Source organism: Gymnoscopelus braueri (assembly GCF_963280865.1).
Source record: "Gymnoscopelus braueri genome assembly, chromosome: 15".
In the NCBI taxonomy this organism is placed as follows: Eukaryota; Metazoa; Chordata; class Actinopteri; order Myctophiformes; family Myctophidae; genus Gymnoscopelus; species Gymnoscopelus braueri.
Genome location: NC_137620.1, coordinates 43,554,221 through 43,566,720, shown reverse-complemented (window position 1 = coordinate 43,566,720; position 12,500 = coordinate 43,554,221). Strand labels below are relative to the sequence as shown.

At 40.6% G+C, this 12,500-nt stretch overlaps 1 pseudogene across 1 annotated transcript in view; it reads left to right on the top strand.

The window, feature by feature from the left end:
- Nucleotides 1–12,500, top strand: part of LOC308102160 (short transient receptor potential channel 5-like) — a 60,629-nt pseudogene that overhangs the window by 10,415 nt on the left and 37,714 nt on the right. Inside the window, exons 4-7 of the transcript in view lie at nt 424–540; nt 4,733–4,795; nt 5,767–5,904; nt 10,771–10,977. The product of the transcript in view is annotated as a short transient receptor potential channel 5-like (transcript). The remainder of the gene's footprint in view (nt 1–423; nt 541–4,732; nt 4,796–5,766; nt 5,905–10,770; nt 10,978–12,500) is intronic.

Sequence of the window (12,500 nt, the reverse complement as noted above, 5' to 3'; positions counted from 1 at the left end):
GGCGGTGTGTGTGTGTGTGCGCGGGCGTGCATGTGGGTGCGTGCTTGTGTTTCAATCAAGTCAATTTTGGCCCAAGTGCTGGCACAGCAAACAAAAAACACAAAAGACACAGGTACATCAAACAGTAAATTACACAGCAAACACGTATATAAAAAGTATACAATAGCAGATCATAGACAGTAACAGTGAGTAAAAAAACGGTGTGCATGCGTGTGTGTGTTCGTGTTCATGCTTTTGATTCTTATTTGATTCTTATTCTGTCCCTCCCTCTCCCTCCCTCCCCTCCCTCTCTCTCTCTCTCTCTCTCTCTCCCTCCCTCTCTCTCTCTCTCTCTCTCTCTCTCTCTCTCTCTCTCTCTCTCTCCCTCTCTCTCTATGTCTCTCTCTCTCTCTCTCTCTCTCTCCTCTCTCTCTCTCTCTCCAGGTTCCGTCTCTGATGATGGACAGTCAGTTCTCAGAGTTCACGCCAGACATAACTCCCATCATGCTCGCTGCTCACACCAACAACTATGAGATCATCAAGCTGCTCGTCCAGCGCAAGGTGAACCAGCCCGTACACATGTATTACAAAGATATGGAGTTTATAATTCGGGGCACTGTTCAAGTTTATTTTAGTATTTTGTAACCAGTTACGACCTGAGGCCGATTAAAACAAATTCTTCTAACAGTTTTCTGAAACAAAACTCAAAACATTTTTTCATGTCAAGGAAGGACCCCCAAGATTATATGTATTAGGCCGCCGATCTCAAAATATTTCGTTCCAGGGACCCCCCCCCCCAAAAAATAAATAAAAATAACCAAGAGCAAATGGAACCCCGCAAGAGGGGTGATAAAAAAAAGCGAAAGAGATAAAACTAGGTCATTTACAGGGATAATATGCAAGGGAAGTAAATTTAAGTGTTTTAACCCATTAAGACCTGGAACTGTGTCTTTTTTAGATTTGAGCTAAAAAGCATTATTTTACACTTTGAGCTATTCAAAAATAGCAGATCTACAAGCTCATAGCGCCACGCTATGAGCTTGTAGATCTGCTATTTTTGAAAAATCGTGAAAATGTGTGCAAATCTTTGAATATATATACTTTTAAAGCAAACATTTTTAACTCAAATCTTTGCTTCTGGGGGTCCCTGGAACAAAATATTTTGATGGGGGTCCGCGGCCAAATACATATAATTTTGGGGGTCCTGGACATGAAAAAGATTGAGCACCACTGATATAGAAACATATGTTTTTCAGAAAACTTTTGAGATTTAGGAGACATGTTGAATCGGCTTCAGGTCTCGATGGGTTAAGACAAGGTTTTTAACAAAGATAGCATGGCGTTTCGGGGAGATTATTCCACATAATGCTGCTTCAGAGAAATCTCCCAATCACCCATAAGTGTTTTCAGCAAAACACCGTGGGCCGGGCTGAGAGAGAGAGGAGACCTGTGGAGGATTAAAAAAAGAGCCCAGATGTAGCCTGAGGCGAGAGGAGCGTGCACAGTTTTAACTCCTTAAGACCGGGAACTCATCTGTGTCATTTCTTTTTGACTTTTTTTGGGCTATTCAAAAATAGTAGATATACAAGCTCATAGTGAGTGCCGCGCTACGAGCTTGTAGATCTGCTATCTTTTTGAGTATACATATATTTTTTATTATTTAAAGCGGAATTTTTAAACTCAAATCTTTGCTTCTGGCGGGGGTCCCTGGAACAAAATATTTTGAGATGGGGGTCCGCAGCCAAATACATATCTAAGTTTTTTTTCTCCTAAATCCTAATAGTATGTTGCTACTGTATATCAGTGGTGCTCCAACTTTTTCATGTCAAGGACCCCCGAAATTATATGTATTTGGCCGCGGACCCCCATCTCAAAATATGTTGTTCCAGGGACCCCTAAAAGCTAATGTTGGAGTTAAAAATGTTCGCTTTAGAAACATATATATATATTCAAAGATTTGCACAAATGTTCACGATTAAAAAAAAAAAAGCCAAAGAAATGTAAAAAATGACACAGATTCTTTCCTGGTCTAAATGGATTAAAAGAGCCCAGATGTAGCCGGAGGGCGAGAGAGGAGCGTAGCACAGCTTTAAAGTTAATCCCAAAAAGGAAACCGGGGAGTCAGTGCAGAGAGATGCTGAGGCATGGGGTCACGTGATACCTTACAGTCTGAACACAGTATTTTGTACCAGCTGTAAAAGGTGGACAGAGGCTTGGTTGATGCCAAAAAAAAAAAGATTACAGCAGTTGTGTGATGAGGACGTCAATGCGTGATCTTTTTAGATCAGAGGAAATTTGATTTTGTAGTTAAACTTAAAGTAATACTAGGTAACTTTTTCAACAAAACTAAAGTTAAATTGTATATCTTTTGTGAGTGGCAAAAGTTCCACAACACCCACTCCATGAATGTCACCCCCGAAAGCCTTTTATACATATATTTTCTATTGAACGGTGATAGGGGTGTCTTTCCCGCGAAAATGACGTCATGTAGCCGGAAAGCGGAAGCGGAAATGCACCGGTTTCCTGTTTGGCCAGGAACTACCACATCGGTTTCCTGTTTGGCCAGGAACTACCGCGCTAATAACAAAAGGGAAACTCACGCTGATTTTAAGAGATTGTATGATTTGAAGGTCAAAAAACAACAGAAACAGAAAACACAGCTCACGGTAACTAAAGCTCCACTGGCTAAGAGAAACGATCCACAGATCGTATAAAACATTTAAAAGAACGCTTTTTGAAACGCTTCCGTCTTCCGGTGAAAACAAATGGAATTCTGGGTAACAGAGGAATAAATAAACGGCCTGCAGTGACGGTAATGACCAGCAGAGGCTGCTAAAAATCGTTATTTGTGGACTTGCACTGTATAACTTTAAAGGAGAATTTCGGAACTAGCCTTTTCCTTACCTTTTTATGATGTTATTATATCCTAGGACGAGTGGTACAATAGAAACATTTCATAACTCCATACAGAGTCCACCGCAGCTAGAAACCCAGGCGGACATTTTTTTTCTTCTTCTTTTTTCGCGTATTTTTATCACGATTTTATATATATTTTGGGGTTTTATCTGACGTTCATGTTGACAGAAACCTTTAGCCACAGTGTTTTTGTCCCAGAACGGGCCGCCGTAGTGTTTACAAGTGGACTTGGATGAAATCACGGGTGAAATCTCATCTTGCAAGACTTCCGGAGGGGCACATCTAACACAAACGCTGTGGCTAGGTTTCTGTCAATATGAGTATCAGATATCAACAAAAAATATATATATATTAACTCTCTCAGTGCCAAGCCCCGAGTTATCCCGAGTTTTAGGGTTATACCCTCAGTGCCAGAACGAGAATTTTTTTAAGTGTTCAGAACCCAAGATATCATTATCTGAAGATTTGCAGCTCCATCCACTCTTTGTTTAACACATTGACCGCCAGAGGTTAATCTCATAATGTACTCACCAGTGCCAACGTTTTATTGTTGTTTTTTGTTTTTTTCACGTCGCCATAGATCTTGTTAAAATCCTTAAGATTGAGCCGTACACGGTTTGTTTACATCGGCGACATCTCCCTGCGTGTACCAGTCCAAACCACGTGTCAAACGGAGCCGCCATGTTTGAGTTCTGACCGATTATGTTAACATGGGAAATGCGAGGATGAAAAACTACATGTTTACAGGGGCTTTTACAGGGGTTTTTGTGTACGACTTAGAATGGAGACAGACGGGAAACAAAAAACGGGATCGCACTTCCGGTCGACATCGGGTGGTGTTACACTGAAAATGGTCCCCCTAGAAAATTGAAAAAAAAAAAAAAATTGAAAAAAAGGAAAAAGCACCACAGCCCGTAGGCTACGGGATCGGCGCTTAACCGTTGGATTTAACGGCCCGTAGAACTACGGGCCCGGCGGTCAATGTGTTAACCTATAACTGAAAAAGGCTGTATCTCGCTTCCTAAGCACTTTTTTTTTTCTTTGAAAAAAAAAAGAAAATTTGCTGGCACAGTTCGCAATATATATATTTTTTTTCATTCGCACTGAAAGAGTTAAAACATTACGATAAAAATACACAATCTAGTGCATGGACCGTCTGCTCGGGTTTTAAGCTGAGGTGGACTTGTCATAGCAGGACATAATAACATCATATAAAAGGTAAAGAAAGGCTTGTCTGAAATTCTCCTTTATAATTAAGAGAGACTTCACCACACAAAATTAATAACTATAAATTGAGTTTACAGGTATATTGAATAAGGATATTCAGAGGCTGGACGTTTAACAATGAAATGACGTGAACCACTTTGGTGGCGGTGGTGCCTGCTGCCGCTGGGCGATGTCGGGGAGGTTTTGGCGGGCGACCTGAACAGATAGCTCAAAGTGAGACAAGGAAGGAGGAGACGCGTCCTTTTAGAGGAACACTGTCAATCTCATTTGAAACAGGGCCAAATGGGGACGGTTGAGTTGACAGGAGAGGAATTGCTATAGGAACGACCGCTTGGTTCAGTCTCATCAGTTGAACTATAGTTTTAACCCATCGAGACCTGGCACGCATCTGTGTCACTTTAGATTTCTTTGGCTATTCAAAAATAGCGGATATACAAGCTCATAGCGCGGCACCGAGTGCCGCGCTATGAGCTTGTAGATCTGCTATTTTTTGAAAATAGCAGAGAAAAAAACGCCTCAAGGCCTTAATGGGTTAAAACTCCTATTTGTCAGTTGAAACTTTGTCAAAACTTGTTCCTCTAACTTGTGTTGTTGTTGTTGTGTTCCACAGGTGACCATCCCCAGACCGCACCAGATCAGGTGTGACTGCGTGGAGTGCGTGTCCAGTTCAGAGGTAAGAGTTTTCCTGGCATTCTGCCTTGTAAAAAGTCCAGGGGCCAATAGCAGCATTTTCTTTTCAGCCTAATTATTCAGAAAAACCCCAGACCACAGAAAATCCACTGAAATGTTCAAAGTTAATTTTTTGGGGCGTAATTGAGGTCATAAAACAAAACAAAAAAAACAAAAAAGAAAAAGAAAATCTAAAATAATGTCATGAAACCTTTTAGGCCTGACCTCGATTATTCTAATAAGTCGACTAATCATTTTTTATACATTTTTCATTATTTGAGAGATTGGCCTAATTTGTTATATTAATTAACTAATAGTTTGCCAAAAATAGGGCCTAAAACCTTTAAAGGCTCATTTATACTCGCACATCCCTTTCCACAGACGTCACGTGACAAAAGTGACCCGTTTTCAACTGGAAAATACAGGGTTGAATGACGCTGTGAGGTCGACAACATGTCATTTGCAGTGGTTGAAAAAGTACTCACATTTTTTACTTAAGTAAAAGTATCAATACTGCAATGTAGAAGTACTCTGTTACAAGTAAAAGTCCGGAATTAAAAATGTACTTGAGTAAAAGTACAAAAGTATTGGTATCAAAATGTACTTAAAGTACCAAAGGTAAAAGTACTAAAATGTTTGAAAATAGCCTAGGTATAAAATAGGGTTAAACTGGTTAATGTATGTTTTATAATCTGCAAAGTAACTAGTAACTAAAGTTTTCAAATAATTGTAGTGGAGTAAAAGTACAATATTTGCCTCTGAGATATAGTGGAGTATAAGTCAAAGTATAGATAATTGGAAATACTCTGGTAAAGTAAAAGTACCTCTAAAGTGTACTTAAGTACAGTACTTGAGTAAATGTACTTAGTTACTTTACACCACTGGTAATTTGGCTGTTGAACTATAAGATTTCTCCAGTAAGTCCATTGTCTTCTTTCTCCTCTGTGTCTTTCTTTCGTGGTGGTTCTCTCATAGGTGGACAGTCTGCGTCACTCGCGGTCCCGACTCAACATCTATAAGGCTCTGGCCTCGCCGTCGCTCATCGCCCTGTCCAGTGAAGACCCCATCCTCACTGCCTTTAGACTGGGCTGGGAACTCAAGGAACTGAGTAAGGTAGGAAACTACTGCTGCTGCTTCTACTACTACCACTACTACTACTACTGCTGCTGCTCAGTGGTGGAAAAAGTAATACTAGGTAACTTTAAAAAAAAAAACTAAAGTTAAATTGTATATATTTTGTGAGTGGCAAATGTTTCACAACACCCACTCCATGAATTTCACCCCCCGAAAGCCTTTTCTATTATATTTTCTATTGAAACGGTGGCGGGCAAAACAAATGGAATTCTGGGTAATGCAGGAATAAACGAACGACCTGCAGTGACGGTAATGACCAGCAGAGGCTGCTAAAAATCGTTATTTGTGGACCTGCCTTGTATTACTTTAAGTAAAAGTATCAATACTGCAATGAAGAAATGAAGTAAAAGTCCGGAATTCAAAATGTACTAGAAAAGTATCGGTATCAAATTGTACTTAAAGTACCAAAAGCAGAAAGTACTCATTATGCAGAATGTCCCATTTCACAAGTTTTCAAATGTATAAAATGTACGAAAATCTTTTGAAAATAGCAAGCTCACAATGCGTCGCATCGCGACGCATTGTGAGCTTGTAGATCGGCTATTTTCAAATGGCCGAAATGTATATAGGGCTGAAGAGGTTAATGTATATTTTGTAATAATAATCACAATCTACAAAGTAACTTGTAACTAAAGTTTTAAAATAAATGTAGTGGAGTAAAAGTACATTTTTTCCCTCTAAGATGTAGTGGAGTAGAAGTAAAAGTACTGGAAATTGGAACTACTCCAGTAAAGTAAAAATACCTCAACTTTGTACTTGAGTACAGTACTTGAATACATGTGCTTAGTTACTTTCCACCACTGCTGTAACTGATACATCATCATGTGATAAATAACATGGTATATCGTAAATGGCATAAACTTGACATACTCACCGATACCCGATATACCAGATAGACAGACGTTCAGTCTAAATGTCTCAGCTGTAAATCAAACGGTTAGTGATCTGCAGCCATACTTCAGGCTAAATGTCATTCCGTGGCATTTTAAGTTGAAGACAACCATTCATCTTCTACCAAGCTGCTGCTGTCTGTCGTGTAGTTTCGGAGGGAAAGTTTCTCTTCTGCCTGGCTTTGTATTTGTATTAGTGTCACATCGATGTTAGAAGCACATAATCATGTAAACCAGTGGTTCTCAAACTTGTTCATGTCAAGGACCCCCAACTTGACACGTATTAGCCCACGGACCCCCATTTGAGAATATATGCCAGGCAGGGGACCCCTATAATTTTTCGGCTCTAGCAGTGATTCTCAACCATTTTAATTTCAAGGACCCCCAGTTTGACGTGCATTAGGTATACGGACCCCCATTTAATGGCATTTCCTATCTCTCGGACCCCAATTTATATTGTAAAATCTATGTTAATGTAACTCTGAGAGTGTGCAAATGGAACCAAATGGACTCTCAGAGTTACAGACCCATAAGGGTCCATTTGGTTCTTAACTATCCATCATTTAGCTGGGGACCCCCTGGAACTCCCTCAAGGGTCCCTGGACCCCACTTTGCGAACCAATGATGTAAACAGCTTTGAATTCAATTCTCTTGGGGTTCACAGGGGCTTTTTTTAAAACCACGTACAGTATGCCCTATTTTATATTTTGGCTATTCGAAAGTAGACAAACAATCTGCTACTTTCAAACCATTTTGAAACAGTTTAAAAAGGATTGCCTGTAACGTCATACCAAAACAGGGACGCCAGGTTGAACGTGGTTAAAGGGAAACGGTCACTCAGTGTCCGTGCTTTGAATATTTAAGATCTAAAGCCATGTCCTCTTTGTCCTTTGCTGTCGCCAGCCGGCAATCGTCGGCAAAGGTCTTTACACACCGGGGGAATTGATGATAAAATAAAATTGCCGGTAATTATTTCTATAAAAAAAACAGATTGATGCCTTTATGTGCGCTGAAGAATCCACCTCATTCAGAATAAAAATAGCCTAATAATATTAGCTGTGTCGATGTACATATGATACAAACGGTAGTTCCAAAAAGTGTATTTTCAGGGAAAATTCATCGTCTGGGTGTACAAGGTGTATAAGTACCTAAACCACCGGGAAATGAAAAGTGAAAGCAGTGAAGAGTGTGTGATAGTTGATAAGCTACCGAATGAGGAAAATAGAATGCTTTCAGTGAAACTGAAAGTAACAGCTTGTAGATGAGCTATTTTCATAATGTTTGCCTCTTTCTTATATTATTTGACAACTTGGCCATTGTTTGTTGAATACTTTTGATGCAGTAATGTATTTTCTTTTCTTTTCTTTTAATTAAAAATGCAAATTTTCACTTTACTGTCACCCAAAAAAACACACTGATTTATGGGACGGTGTGAATGCAACATTTCTGCGCTAAACTAAATGTCACCACGCCTGTGTGTGCATTAGAGGCGATTGAGACAAATGTACTCGCAGATCGCACTCGCTGTGTCTCGCTGTGTCTCTCGGTCTGATGTTTGTTCACATAACATTCAGGCTTTACGGAATGGAATTCTGCCGTTTCGTTATTTTAACATATTGACTGCCAGAGTTTATTCATAATGTACTCACCCCTGTGCCAGCGATTTGCGTGTTGTTTTTTTGTTTGTTATTTTGTAATTTTTCATTGAAATATGAAGTCTGGTTGCGGTTTTAAACACATACGACAGATCTACCAGCAGAGAGCAGCGAATCGACACCTTGACCACTCACTCACTCGCTCGACCCCCCCCCCCCCAAACAGGCTCAAACAGTCCATACGTCATAACCGGATGTGACGTTTTCGCAGATCAGCGATCGGCTTCAGTTCGATGTGATACACGACCTGGATGGCTGTTCGTCATCCAGACTAAAGAAAAAGCTCTCCGTTAGTTTTTTATACCGTGTGAAAAAATGTGTTTTTCCCTATTCTCGCCGAAAATGCCTAAAAAAGGCCTTCCGAGAACCGGAAACGGAATCTGCATCATGAATCCGGAACCCAGTGAGTGTGATGTAACCAGAAAACGAAACTGATGATGAAAACTTCACAGAACACCGCGATCACAGATTAAACAATGAAAATTCCAAAGAACGCATATACATGCGATTTTCAGAATTGCGGCAATCAAGCGATGGATTTGAAAAACGCATATATGCGATCTAGGCAATCAATGTGTTAAGTAATATCAGATCAACAATGCTATTTGTGGATCTTTCAGCATTCTGCGCTGAAAGAATGCATGCAAAACGTGTCAGCGCTTGTCGTTTCTGTTTAGAGGATTAGTGTGTTTGTTCTGCGATTGTCACCGCGTTCTTGACAGTTGTGTGACACTTCAGATTACCGACACTGTGTGAAGCTGATATCCAAATCCCAACGGTCCCTTATTAAACCAGCCGGACTATATCAGGGCAGTGCTTTAAGATTGCTATTTTCAAGGAGACAAGCCTACTTTAAACCACAGAAGGGCCTAAGAATAGACAATAGCATGTGTGTCTCTACATTATCACACTCACCTAACCAGGGTTGCCAGGTCTGCTTGTTATAATTTCCCCACAAGATTTTATTTGAAAATAGCCGATCTTTGTGAGCTTGTAGATCTGCTGATGTATATGTTAAAGTGCACATGTGGCCCATAGTCGCTTGTTTTGGGCTGGTTTTCCTAGACCTGGTTGCTTGTTTCTCTCACAGAATCTGGCAAACACTGCACCTAACATAGGGATCGCTATGGGTTTGTGCGGTAAACACATGGTTAGCCAGTTATAATTTTTTGTTTGTAAGAAATTGCTACAGCTTTTATGAACGTCGGCTGGAGGTTGAAAGAATGACAGAGAGAATGATGGGACACGGTAGACAAATCAAACCTGGACTCCCAACACAGACAGGACCAATGATGCACGTTCAGTCAGATAACGCACAAATAGATTGAACCAATACTATAGAATGAGAATACAAGTGTGGATGTAATATTTTATATTGGCGTTCAGGCTCTGCTACATGTTTCTCCCTGGTCAGCACAATTAGACAACCATCATTGCTTGGAGACAGATATATAACAACAAACCATGTTTGAAAAAAATTCAACATTTTAAAAATAGTTATCATAATGAAACTTCCCCAGTTGATTACTTACATGAAGACAATGATTTATCGTATTACAAGTTTTCTGAAATTGTATATTTAAATATGCAAATTAGGCATTAGGAACATTGGAACATTGGACAAAGCCAGAGTCAACATTCTTATTTAATTTTGTTAAGATTTTGGAGTCAAAGGTTTTTAACGAGGGAATATTCAATATCTGGCTCAATTTTGGGGCTCTGGCTCATGGACTAAATTCCCAATTTGCATATTTAAATATACAATTTCAGAAAACTTGTAATACGATAAATCATTGTCTTCATTTAAGTAATCAACTGGGGAAGTTTCATTATGATGAAAAAAATAATAATTTGGTAATTCTTTCACCTGTCATGTACTATGGGGAAAATAACAAAATGTGTGATAAATATGAAAAAGCTGCTCCTGTGGAAAGGTTATCATATATGTATTTTACTTATATTGACCCTATAAACAATTTAATATAGGTATGGTTTTGCCCACTCTTTCGATAATCATTGCTCAATTTTGGGGCTCTGGCTCATGGTCTAAATACAGCGGAAAGAACACAGATTATTTAGGTGAGCTTAAATAACCCGCCCAATTGGTCAGCTGATTGCCTCCTGAGTATATACTGCCTGAACTAACCTCGCAAGCTACGTATCATTCATATTGTTGTTTTCTGGCCTTTTTCACTGACGCGTCTTTTTTTTTGTTCAAATTTCAAGCATGAAACAGCATTTTACGCAAGCGATTCTCCACCAACACTTACTGATTACTTGTGGGTTTTGTCGGTCCCCAGGTGGAGAACGAGTTCCGCCAGGAGTACGAGGAGCTCTCCCAGCAGTGTAAGCTGTTCGCCAAGGACCTGCTGGACCAGGCCAGGAGTTCCAGAGAGCTGGAGACCATCCTGAACCACCGGGACACCGACCAGAGCGAGGAGCTGGACCCCAGGCAGTGTCACGACCTGGCCAAGCTCAAACTGGCAATAAAGTACCACCAAAAAGAGGTAGGATTACACTGGAAAAAAAAACACTGAGAGATTAAGCAGGGAACAGACTCTTGTACTTTTTCTTTCATTCCCATCGGGGTGGTCACAGCAGATTATCTGTTTCCATCTGGTTCTGTTTTTCTGCTCTCACTGCATCCATAAACCTTCCTCTTTGGCCTTCCTCTTCTCCTCTTACCTGGCAGGTCCATCTTAAGCATCCTTCTGCCTCTTACCCCTCCTTTCACATGTCCAAACCCATCTGAACCTCACCTTCTAACCTGCAGCTGATCCTCTAATGTAGTCATTTCTGATCATGTCCTTCCTTGTCACTCCTTATCAGAATCGTAGCGTCGTCAATTCTGCCACCTCCAGCTCGCTCTGCCGCCTGTCTTTTTGGTCAGTGTGCCACTGTTTTCAAGCCGTACGGCATGGCTGCTCTCACTATGATCCTGTATACATCTTCCCTAGTATACAGACTACTGTATGCTAATTAAATGTCAAATGGATTCATGACACTTCACCCAAAACGTAAGGCATGTGAACAAGGAGAGAGGAAGGAGGTGGAGGGACAGAATGAGAGAGAGAGAGAGAGAGAGAGGTACTGTTTCACTTATTCTACATGACATGTTTTTTTTTACACAATATGTAGTGGGGCTCCCTGCTTCATCGCTGTCTCACCTAACCCATTAATACCTGGAACGCATCTGTGTCACTTTAGATGTATTTGGCTATTCAAAAATAGCAGATATACAAGCTCATAGCGCGGCACCGAGTGCCGCGCTATGAACTTGTAGATCTGCTATTTTTGAAAAATCTTTTTTTTAGATTTTTTTTCCAAAAACTGTTAGGATTTAGATTTTTTTTAAAGAATCTGCCTCAGGTCTTAATGGGCTAAGGGGTCCTTGGTCTGGAAAAACATTGAAGACCCCTGACATGCACCATATGGTACTGTTGAACTGATGGTGTACCACAGCAGAGAGAGACACAGGGACTTTTCATTTCTAAGCTGAACGTAAACGCTACCTGTTTGTCGTTGAACCACGACATCTCCACCACATGCTGGCTTATGGCATACTGCATAGTGTAGTGTGTGTGTGTGTGTGTGTGTGTGTGTGTGTGTGTGTGTGTGTGTGTGTGTGTGTGTGTGTGTGCTTCTGTGTTGCCTGGAGAGATCCAGATGGGAAGTGTCGCCCCTTGCCGCATCTCATTTTGGGGGTCTTATTTCCCGTATGGCGAGAATCCTTTCACTGTGCCAAAAAAAGCTGTTTGCTGCAATCAGAGACAACAAATCAACAAGGACGGCCACAGAGGACTGACTCGTCCCTGACGATGAGCCTTAACCATGCTCACATCGTCTTCACAAAGACTTAATCGTGCCGATAATGTTAGATTATGTATTATCATCGTCATAATCCCACTGGCTGGCAAGAACCAGCTGCCTTGGATGATGATCAGGCCGTATGGCGAGGACAACCATCGGTCTATTTTGTGCGTGCATGTGTGCGTGCACACAGTGGTGTAAAGTAACTAAGTACAATTAC